This window comes from Camelus ferus, chromosome X, assembly GCF_009834535.1.
Source record: "Camelus ferus isolate YT-003-E chromosome X, BCGSAC_Cfer_1.0, whole genome shotgun sequence".
Lineage (NCBI taxonomy): Eukaryota > Metazoa > Chordata > Mammalia > Artiodactyla > Camelidae > Camelus > Camelus ferus.
The window spans coordinates 3,836,668-3,846,907 of record NC_045732.1 but is presented as its reverse complement, the minus strand read 5'-3'; the positions used below and the strand labels follow the sequence as shown (position 1 = coordinate 3,846,907).

Here is a 10,240-nt window from a genome sequence, read left to right as displayed (position 1 = left end):
ATTTTTCTGTGTTTGATTTCTAGTTTTATGTCATTGTCATTAGAGAAGAGGCTTGAAATAATTTCTACCCTCTTAAATTTATTCAGGCTTCTTTTGTGCCTTAGTATGTGATCTATCCTAGATAAGTTCCATGTGCACTTGAAAATAATGTATATTCTGTTTGGGGGGATGCAATGTCATAAAAATATCAACCAAGACCAACTGTTCTACTGGGTCATTTAGTATCTCCATTGCCTTATTGATTTTCTGTCTAGAAGACCTCTCCAATGATGTTATGGGGTTTTATTGTTTCCTATTATTATTGTATACCCATCATTTTCTCCCTTATGTCTGTTAGTATTTGTTTTATATATTTAGATGCTCCTAAATTGGATGCATATGTTAATAAGTGTATTATCTTCATTTTGTATTCCTCCTTTAATCATTACATAAGGTCCTTTTTTATCTTTCTTTATAACCTTTATTTTAAGGTCTATATTGTCTGATATGAGAATTGCTATTCCTGCTATCTTATCACTTTCATTTGCATGAAATTCCTTCTTCCATTCTCTCACTGTCAATCTATATGGGTCCTTCACTCTAAAGTGGATCTCTTGTAGGCAGCATATTGTACACTTTTGCTTTATTATCCAATCTGCTATTATATGTCTTTTGAATGGAACATTTACTCCATTGACATTTACAGTAATTCTTGGTAGATGTGTTTATTGTCATTTTGATCATTGTTTTCCAGTTGATTTAGTATTTCTTCTTTGTTCCATTCTTTTCCTTTTTGTTTTTCTTTTTGTGGTTTGATAATTTTCTTTTGTATTAGCTTGGTTTCTTTTTGTTTTTTCTGACTCTATCATATGCTTTTGATTTGTGGTTTTCCTGTTTTATCAAGTATGTTAACCTCTTACTCTACCTGTTTGGTTTAGACTACTAGTCATGTAGGCTCAAACACAAAAATTTGGAACCTTTCATGAAGAAATCTGTTATACTTTCGCAGGGGCCTTGCTAATCTCTGTATCATTCCAATTTTAGTATATGTGCTGCCAAAGAAAGAATGCCATAGACTTTTTGTTTGACAATTTTTTCTCTTAGAGCTTTGAATATCTTATCCAACTGTCTTCCAGCCTCAATAATTTTGAATGGCAAATCATTTGTTATTACTGAGGATTCTTCATGTAAGATGAGTCACATTTCTCTTTCTGTATTCAAGGTATTTCTTTATATTTGTGTTTTCATAATTTGCTTGTGATGTGGTCTAAGTGTGGATTCACTATCCTACTTGAAATTCATTAAGCTTTGTGGATGTGTAGATTAATGTTGTTCATCATATGTGGCAAGATTTTGGTCATTATTTTTCAAACTTTCTTTCTGCCTCTTTCACTCTCTCTTCTCTTATTTAGATTCCAACTATACAGTATTTGATGTTCTTGATTTTGTTCACAAGTCTCTGATGCGATGTTATTTTTTCATTCTATTTATCTTCTGTTACTCAGAACAATATCAATTGACAAACATTTGAGTTTACAGATTCTTTATTCTGCCTGATCATACCTGCTATTGAGTCTCTGTGTTTTTTTTTTTTTTATTTCAGTTATTGTAACTTTTAACTTTGGAATTTATTTTTTTGTTGTTGTTGTTGTTTTTTTATTTATATATTTTATTTATATTATCTATTTGGTAAAACATCATTCCCACACTTTAACTTGGTAAATGTGGTTTCCTCTAGTTCTATGAAAATACTTGAAATAATTGATTTAAATAACTCATTAATTTTGTACTATCCATGGAAATTGTCTGCAAAAATTTCTACTAGGATTTTGAAAAGCTGACTAAAAGATTTCACTCATTTCTTCTTCCTTAATTCATTGGAATTCTTCAATAAGGAGTAGCTGTTTCTCTTCTCTGATTTATTTATTAAATGGTGTTTTCAATATCAGTATGGACTCATGGATACTGATTTTATTCTTTAGATTATGATCCATATTATTCTCATTTGTTTTATTACTCAAATTGTTTTAGGTTTGACTATTAGAATTTCTTTTATGTTGGCTCCTTTATCTTTTAAAATGTCTTTCTTCTTTTCTATATGCATTTCTTACTTCTTGCTTTCTATCATAAGGTTAATGTCTCACATGGCTATATGCTCCAGGTTTATCTATTTTCATAGCAGCATATGTAGTATAAACCATTTCTGCAAGTGATATTTATGCTTTTTATATCTACTGAGGTTTTATTACCTTTAGATTCTCTCAGAGGACAGAACTATATGTATGCATTCTAACCCATGTATACATATATATTTCTTTTCCATTGCTGATTTAAAATTTTATTTTGGTAAGAACACTTAACTTGAGAGAAACCCTCTTAACAAATTCTAAATGTATAATATAGTATTATTAACTATAGGCACACTGTTATACAAAGAAAAATCTTTAGAAAATTTTCATCTTGTACAAGTGAAGTTTTATACCCATTGAAGACTAATTACCCACCTACCTGTCCCTGTAGGCACTGCAAACCATGATCTTACTCTCTGACTCTATTAGTTTGAATATTTTAGATAACTCACATAATTGAAATCATGCAGTATTTTTCCTTATGTGACACAATTATTTCACTTAGCAAAATGTCTTCTTGATTCATTTAAGTGTTCACATATGGCAGGATTTTCTTCTTCTTAGGGGTGGATAATATTCCATTATATGTATATACCACATTTTCTTCTTTCACTATTTTGTCAAAGTGCATTTAGTTTGTTTCCACAGCTTGGATACTGTGAATATGTGAATAATGCTGCCGTGAATAAGGTTATGATACTAATTTCAATTCCTTGGAGGTATACATTTACTTTTTTATAAAATAATTTAAAAATATTTTCCATTCTAACTGGTGTGAGGAGATAGCTAATTGTGGTTTTAACTTTAATTTATTTGATGATTAGTGATGTTGTGTATCTTCTCATATACCTGTTGACCATTTGTAAGCTTTATGTAAGGAAATATCCATTCAAATACTCTGCCCATTGGTTAATAAGTTATTTGTCTTGGGCTATTGACTTGTAGTTATTCCTTATATGTTTTTTATATTAATTATTATAATTATGATGGTTTATAGTATTGTAATTATTATTGTAATTGATCACCTATGGTTTGCACATACCATCTCCCAGTGCATTGGTTGCTTTTTAAACTCTGTTTCTTGTTTCCTTTGCTTTATAGAAGGTTTTTAAGTTGATATAATTCCAATTGACTATTTTTTTCTGTGTTTCTAGTATCATATGTAAGAAATTACTGCCTACACCAATGTCATGAAGTATTTTCCATATATTTTATTCTAGGATTTTTCTAGCTTCAAAACTTGCTTATGTTAAAACTCTTAATCTATTTGAGTTGCTTTTGTGAAATGGTGTAAAATAATGGTACAATTGTATTCTTTTGCATGTAGATATCTATTTTTCTAGCACCATTTTTTCAGAGACTAACCATACTTCTCATGTATTTTTGGCACCTTTATCAAAAAAAAAAAACCTTATATGTGTGAGTTTATTCTGGTACTATTGGTAAATATGGCTGCTATTATGCCAGTAATATGCTGTTTATTTTATTGAGTAATAATCAGTTTACAATGTTGTGTCAATTTCTGGTGCACAGCACGATGTTTCAGTCATACATAAATATACATATATTCATTTTCATATTTTTTTCACCATGAGCTACTACAAGATATTAAATATATTTCCCTGTGGTATACAGTATCAATTTGTTTATCTATTTTATACATACATGACAGTATCTGCAAATCTCGAACTCCCGGGTTATCCCTACCCACACCCCTTCCCCCATGGCAAACACAAGTTTGTATTCTATGTTTGTGAGTCTGTTTCTGTTTTATATATAAGTATATTTGTCTTCTTGTTTTTATATTCTACAGATGAGTGATATCATATGGCATTGTTCTTTCTCTTTCTGGTTTACTTCACTTAGAATGACATTCTCCAGGGCCATCATTGTTGCTACAAATGGCATTATGTTGCTATTTTTATGGCTGGATAGTATTCTATTGTATACATATACTACTACTTATTTATCCAGTCATCTGTTGATGGACATTTAGGCTGTTTCCATGTCTTGGCTATTGTAAATAGTGCTGCTATGAATATTGGGAAGCAAGTGTCTTTTAAAGTTAGGGTTCTTTCTAGATGTATGCCCAGGGGTGGGATTGCTAGGTCTTATGGTAAGTCTATTTTTAGTCTTTTGAGGAGTCTCCATACTATTTTCCACAATGGCTGCACCAAATTGAATACCCACCAACAGTGTAGGAAGGTTCCCTTTTCACCACACCCTCCCAAAATTTATCATTTGTGGACTTTTGAGTGATAGCCATTCTGACTGGTGTGAGGTGATACTTCATTGTAGTTTTGATTTGCATTTCTCTGATAATTAGTGATTTTGAGCATTTTATCATGTGCCTATTGGTCATTCCTATGTCTTCACTAGAAAATTGCTTCTTTAGGTCTTCTGCCTTTTTTTGGACTGGATTGTTTTTTTTTTCTTATTAAATCATATTATCTGTTTATATATTTTGGAAATCAAGCCCTTGTCAGTCTCATATTTTGCAAATATTTTCTCACATTCTGTAGGTTGTCTTTTTCTTCTGCTTATGATTTCCTTTGCTGTGCAAAAACTTGTAGGTTTAATTAGGTCCCATTTGTTTAATTTTACTTTTTTTTTTTCTATTGCCTGGGTAGACTGTCCTAGGAGAACATTGCTGAGATATATGTGAGATAAGGTTTTGCCTATTTTTTTTCAAGGAAGTCAATTGTGTCTTGTCTTATGTTTAAGTTTTTAATCCATTTTGAGTTTATTTTTGTGTATGGTGTTAGGGAGTATCCTAACTTTATTGATTTACATGCTGCTTCCCAGTTTTCCCAACAACATTTGCTGAAGAGACTGTCTTTATTCCTTTGTATGTCCTTCCCTCTTTTGTCGAAGATAAATTGTCCTAAAGTTTGTGGTTTCATTTCTGCACTCTCTATTCTGTTCCATTGATGCATATGTCTTTTTTGTACCAATAACATGCTATTTTGATTACTGTAGTTCTGTAGTAATATCTAAAGTCTAGAATGGTTATTCCTCCAGCCTCATTCTTTTTCTTCAGTAATACTTTGGCAATTCTGGGTCTTTTGTGGTTCCATGTATGTTTTATTATGATTTTTCAAGTTCTGTGAAAAATGTCCTGGGTAATTTGATAGGGATTGCATTAAATCTGTAGATTTCTTTGGACAGTATGCCCATTTTAATAATATTGATTCTTCCATTCCAGAAGCATGGGGTATCTTTCCATTTTTTAAAGTTTTTAAAAACTTAATAAAAGAATTTTTTAATAGACTTTATAATTTTAGAGCAGTTTCAGGTTCACAACAAAAGTGAGCAAAAAATAAAGAGCTCCCTCAAAGCCCTCCCCACCCATACATATATATTCCCCTACCCTCAAGATTCCTCATCAGTGTGGTATATTTGGTACAATCAATGAACCAAATGGGCACATTATTATAAACCAAAGTCCATAGTTTACATTAAGGCTTACTCTTGATGTTGTACATTCTATGGGTTTTGAGAAATACATAATGACATGTAGGCAATATAGTATCATATAGAATAATTTTATTGCCCTAAAAATCACTTGTGCTCCATCTATTCATTCCTCCCAACCTCCCTCTCCCCAAACCCCTGGAAACCATAATCATTTTATTGTTTCTGTAGCTGTGTCTTTTCCAGAATGTCAATTTGTTGGAATCATATAGTTTTCAGCCTATTCAGACTGCCTTTTTTAATTTAGTAATATGTCTTTTAAGATTCTTCTGTCTTATGTGGTTAGATGGATCATTTTTTTACTGCACATATATTTTTAATTTACATGTATGTACTGTTCATTGTTTCTAAGAATGTTTAGAGCTTCACCTTTTTTTTTACATTTTTATTGATTTATAATCATTTTACAATGTTGTGTCAAATTCCAGTGTACAGCACAATTTTTCAGTCATACATGAACATATATATATATTCGTTGTCACATTTTTTCTCTGTGAGCTACCATAAGATCTTGTATATATTTCCCTGTGATATACAGTATAATCTTGTTTATCTATTCTAGAATTTTGAAAACCTGTCTATCCCTTCCCACCCTCCACCCCCTTGGTAACTGCAAGTTTGTATTCTATGTCCATGAGTCTGTTTCTGTTATGTATTTATGCTTTGTTTGTTTTTGTTTTTGTTTTTTTAGATGCCACATATGAGTGATCTCATGTGGTATTTTTCTTTCTCTTTCTGGCTTACTTCACTTAGAATGACATTCACAGAAGCATCCATGTTGATGCAAATGGCATTATGTTGTCGGTTTTTATGGCTGAGTAGCATTTAAATCTAAATATACCATTTCTTCTTTATCCAGTCATCTGTTGATGGATATTTAGGCTGTTTCCATGTCTTGGCTATTGTAAATAGTGCTGCTATGAGCATTGGGGTGCAGGTGTCATTTTGAAATAGGGTTCCTTCTGGATATATGCTGAGGAGTGGGATTCCTGGGTCATATGGGAAGTCTATTCCTAGTCTTTTGAGGAATCGCCATACTGTTTTCCACAGTGGCTGTACCAAACTGCATTCCTGCCAGCAGTGTAGGAAGATTCCCCTTTCTCCATAGCCTCTCCAGCATTTGTCATTTGTGGATTTTGGAATGATGGCCATTCTGACTGGTGTGAGGTGATACCTCACTGTAGTTGTGATTTGCATTTCTCTGACAATTACTGATATTGAACATTTTTTAATGTGTCTATTGATCATTTGTAAGTCTTCCTTGGAGAATTGCTTGTTTAGGTCTTCTGCCCATTTTTGGATTGGGTTGTTTGTTTTTTTCTTATTAAGTCATATGTGCTGTTTATATATTCTGGAGATCAAGCCTTTGTCTGTTTCATTTGCAAAAATTTTCTCCCAATCCATAGGCTGTCTTTTTGTTTTACTTATGGTTTCCTTTGCTGTGCAGAAGCTTGTAAGTTTCATTAGGTCTCATTTGTTTATTCTTGCTTTTGTTTGTATTGCTTCAGTGGACTGTTCTAGGAGAACATTTTTGAGATGTATTTCAGATAATGTTTTGCCTATATTTTCTTCTGGGATGTTTACTGTCTCTTGTCTTCTGTTTAAGTCTTTGATCCATTTTGAGTTGATTTTTGTGTATGGTGTAAAGGAGTGTTCTAGCTTCAGTGATTTACATGCTGCTGTCCAGTTTTCCTAACACCATTTGCTGAAGTGACTGTCTTTATTCCATTGTATATTCTTGCCTCCTTTGTCAAAGATTAGTTGACCAAAAGTTTGTGGGTTAATGTCTGGGCTCTCTATTCTGTTCCATTGGTCTATATGTCTGTTTTTGCACCAACACCATGCTGTCTTAATGAATGTGGCTCTATAATATTCACTGAAAACTGGAAGAGATATTCCTCCAGCCTCTTTCTTTCTCTTCAGTAATGCTTTGACAATTGTAGGTCTTTGATGGTTCCATATAAATTTTAATATAATTTGTTCTAGTTCTCTGAAATATGTCCTGGCCAGTTTCATAGGGATTGCATTAAATCTGTAGATTGTCATGGGCAGTGTGATAATTTTAACAATATTGATTCTTCAAATCAAAGAGCATGGAATATTGTTCCATTTTTAAAATTCTTCTTTCATTTCCTTCATCAAAGGTTTATAGTTTTCTGTGTATAAGTCTTTCACCTCTTTTGGATAGATTTATTCTGAGGTATTTTATTTCTTTGGGTGCTATTTTAAAGGTGATTATTTCTTTACTTTCTTATCTGTTGATTCATCACTAGTGTAAAGTAATGCAAATGATTTTTGAACGTTAATCTTGTAATCTGCTGCCTTGCTGAATTCTTTGATCAGCTCTAGCAGTTTTTCTGTAGACCTTTTAGGGTTTTGAATATATAGTAACATGTCATCAGCATATAGTGACACTTTTACCTATTCTTTTCCAACTTGGATGCCTTTTATTTCTCTCTCTTGCCTGAATGCTGTGGCTAGGACTTCCAAAACGATGTTGAGTAGGAGTGGTGATAGTAGGCATCCTTGTCTTGTCCCAGATTTTAGTGGGAAAGTTTTTAGTCTTTCACCATTGAGTACTATGCTGGCTGTAGGTTTGTCATATGTAGCTTTTATGTTGAGATATACTCCCTCTATACCCACTTTGGTGAGAGTTTTTATCATAAATGGGAATTGAATTTTATCAAATGCTTTTTCTGCATCTATTGAGAGAATCACATGGTTTTTGTCCTTTCTCTTGTTGATGTGATATATTACATTGATTGATTTGCATATGTTGAACCCGCCTTGTGTCCCTTGGATGAACCCCACTTGGTCATGGTTTATAATCCTTTTTATGTGTTGTTGGATTTTATTTACTAATATTTTGGTGAGGATTTTGGCGTCTATGTTCATCAGTGATATTGGCCTATAATTCTGTTTTTTGGTAGTGTCTTTGCCTGGTTTTGGTATCAGGGTGATGGTGGCTTCATAGAATGGGTTTGGGAGTATTCCCTCCTTTTCAATCTTCTGGAAGAGTTTGAGAAGGACTGGTATGAATTCTTCTTTGTATGTTTGGTAGAATTCCCCAGTGAAGCCGTCTGGTCCTGGACTTTTATTTGTAGGGAGGTTTTTAATTGCTCTTTCTATTTCCTTTCTAGTGATCGGATTGTTCAAGTGTTCAGATTCTTCTTGATTCAGTTTTGGTGGACAGTATGTTTCCAGAAACTTGTCCATCTCCTCTAGGTTATCCAATTTGTTTCCATATGGTTTTTCATATTATTCTCGTATGATATTCTGTATTTCTGTTTTATTTGTTGTAATTTCTTCATTTTCCTTTCTTATTTTGCTAATTTGTGCTCTCTCTTATTTCTTTGTGAGTTTGGCCAGAAATTTGTCGATTTTATTTACTTTTTCAAATAAACAGCTTTTGGTTACATTGATTTTTTTCTAGTTTATTTTTAATCTGTATTTTAATTATTTCCTCCCAGCTCTTAATAATTTCCTTCCTTCTGCTGCCTTTTGGGAATTTTTGTTCTTTTTCCAGTTCATTCAGGTGTGGGTTAAATTGTTTATTTCAGATTGTCCTTCTTTTTTGAGGAAGGCCTGTATCGCTATAAACTTCCCTCTTAGCACTGCCTTTGCTATGTCCCATAAATTTTGAGTGGTTGTGCTTTCATTTTCATTTGTCTCAAGGTATTTTTTAATTTCAACTTTGATTTCCTCATTGACCCATTGGTTATTTAATAGCATGTTGTTTAATCTCCATGCTTTACCTTTTTTCTCCTTTGTTTCTCTGTTGTTGATTTCTAGTTTCATGGCATTGTGGTCAGTAAAGATGCTTGATGTAATTTCTATCTTCTTAAATTTGTTGAGGTTTCTTTTCTGCCCAAGTACATGATCAATCCTAGAAAATGTTCCATGTGCACTTGAAAAGAATGTATATCCTATTTTTTGGAAGTGTAATACTCTGAATATACCCACCAAATCTAGTTGTTCTGTTGTATTATTTAGTTTCTCTGTTGCCTATTTTATTTTGTGTCTGGAAGATCTGTCTAGTGATGTTAACGTGGTATTAAATCTCCAACTATGATTGTATTCCCATCAATATCCCCCTTTATCTCTGTTAGTAATTGTTTTATGTATTTAGGTGCTCCGATATTGGGTGCATATATATTAATGAGTTTAATATCCTCGTCTTGTATTACTCCTTTAATCACTATAAAATGTCCTTCTTTAACTTTATGGCCTTTGTTTTAAAGTCTATTTTGCCTGAAATCAGTAATGCAACACCAGCTTTTTCAGCTTTTCCATTTGCATGGAATATCCTTTTCCATCCTTCCACTCTCAATCTATGTGTCCTTCTCCCTAAAGTGTGTCTCTTTTATGCAGCATATTGAAGGCTCTTGCTTTTTTATCCAGGCTGCCGCTTTTGATTGGAGCATTTAGTCCATTAACATTTGCCGTCATTAATGATAGATGTGTGTTTATTGCCATTTTGAACTTGTTTTTGCAGTTGATTTTGTATTTACTCTTTGTTCCTTTCTTCTTCCTTTTGTGGTTTGGTAATTTTCCTCTGTATTATCATGGATTTCGTTTAGTTTTTGTGACTCCCTTGTAAGTTTTTGGCTTTTGGTTACCCTTTTCTGTATGTCTATTAGCCCATTACAATATCTTGA

At 32.7% G+C, this 10,240-nt stretch overlaps 1 pseudogene; it reads right to left on the bottom strand.

Annotated features, from left to right (window-relative positions):
- Positions 1-943: 943 nt before the first annotated feature.
- Positions 944-1,043, bottom strand: LOC116662355 (annotated as a pseudogene).
- Positions 1,044-10,240: the final 9,197 nt, after the last annotated feature.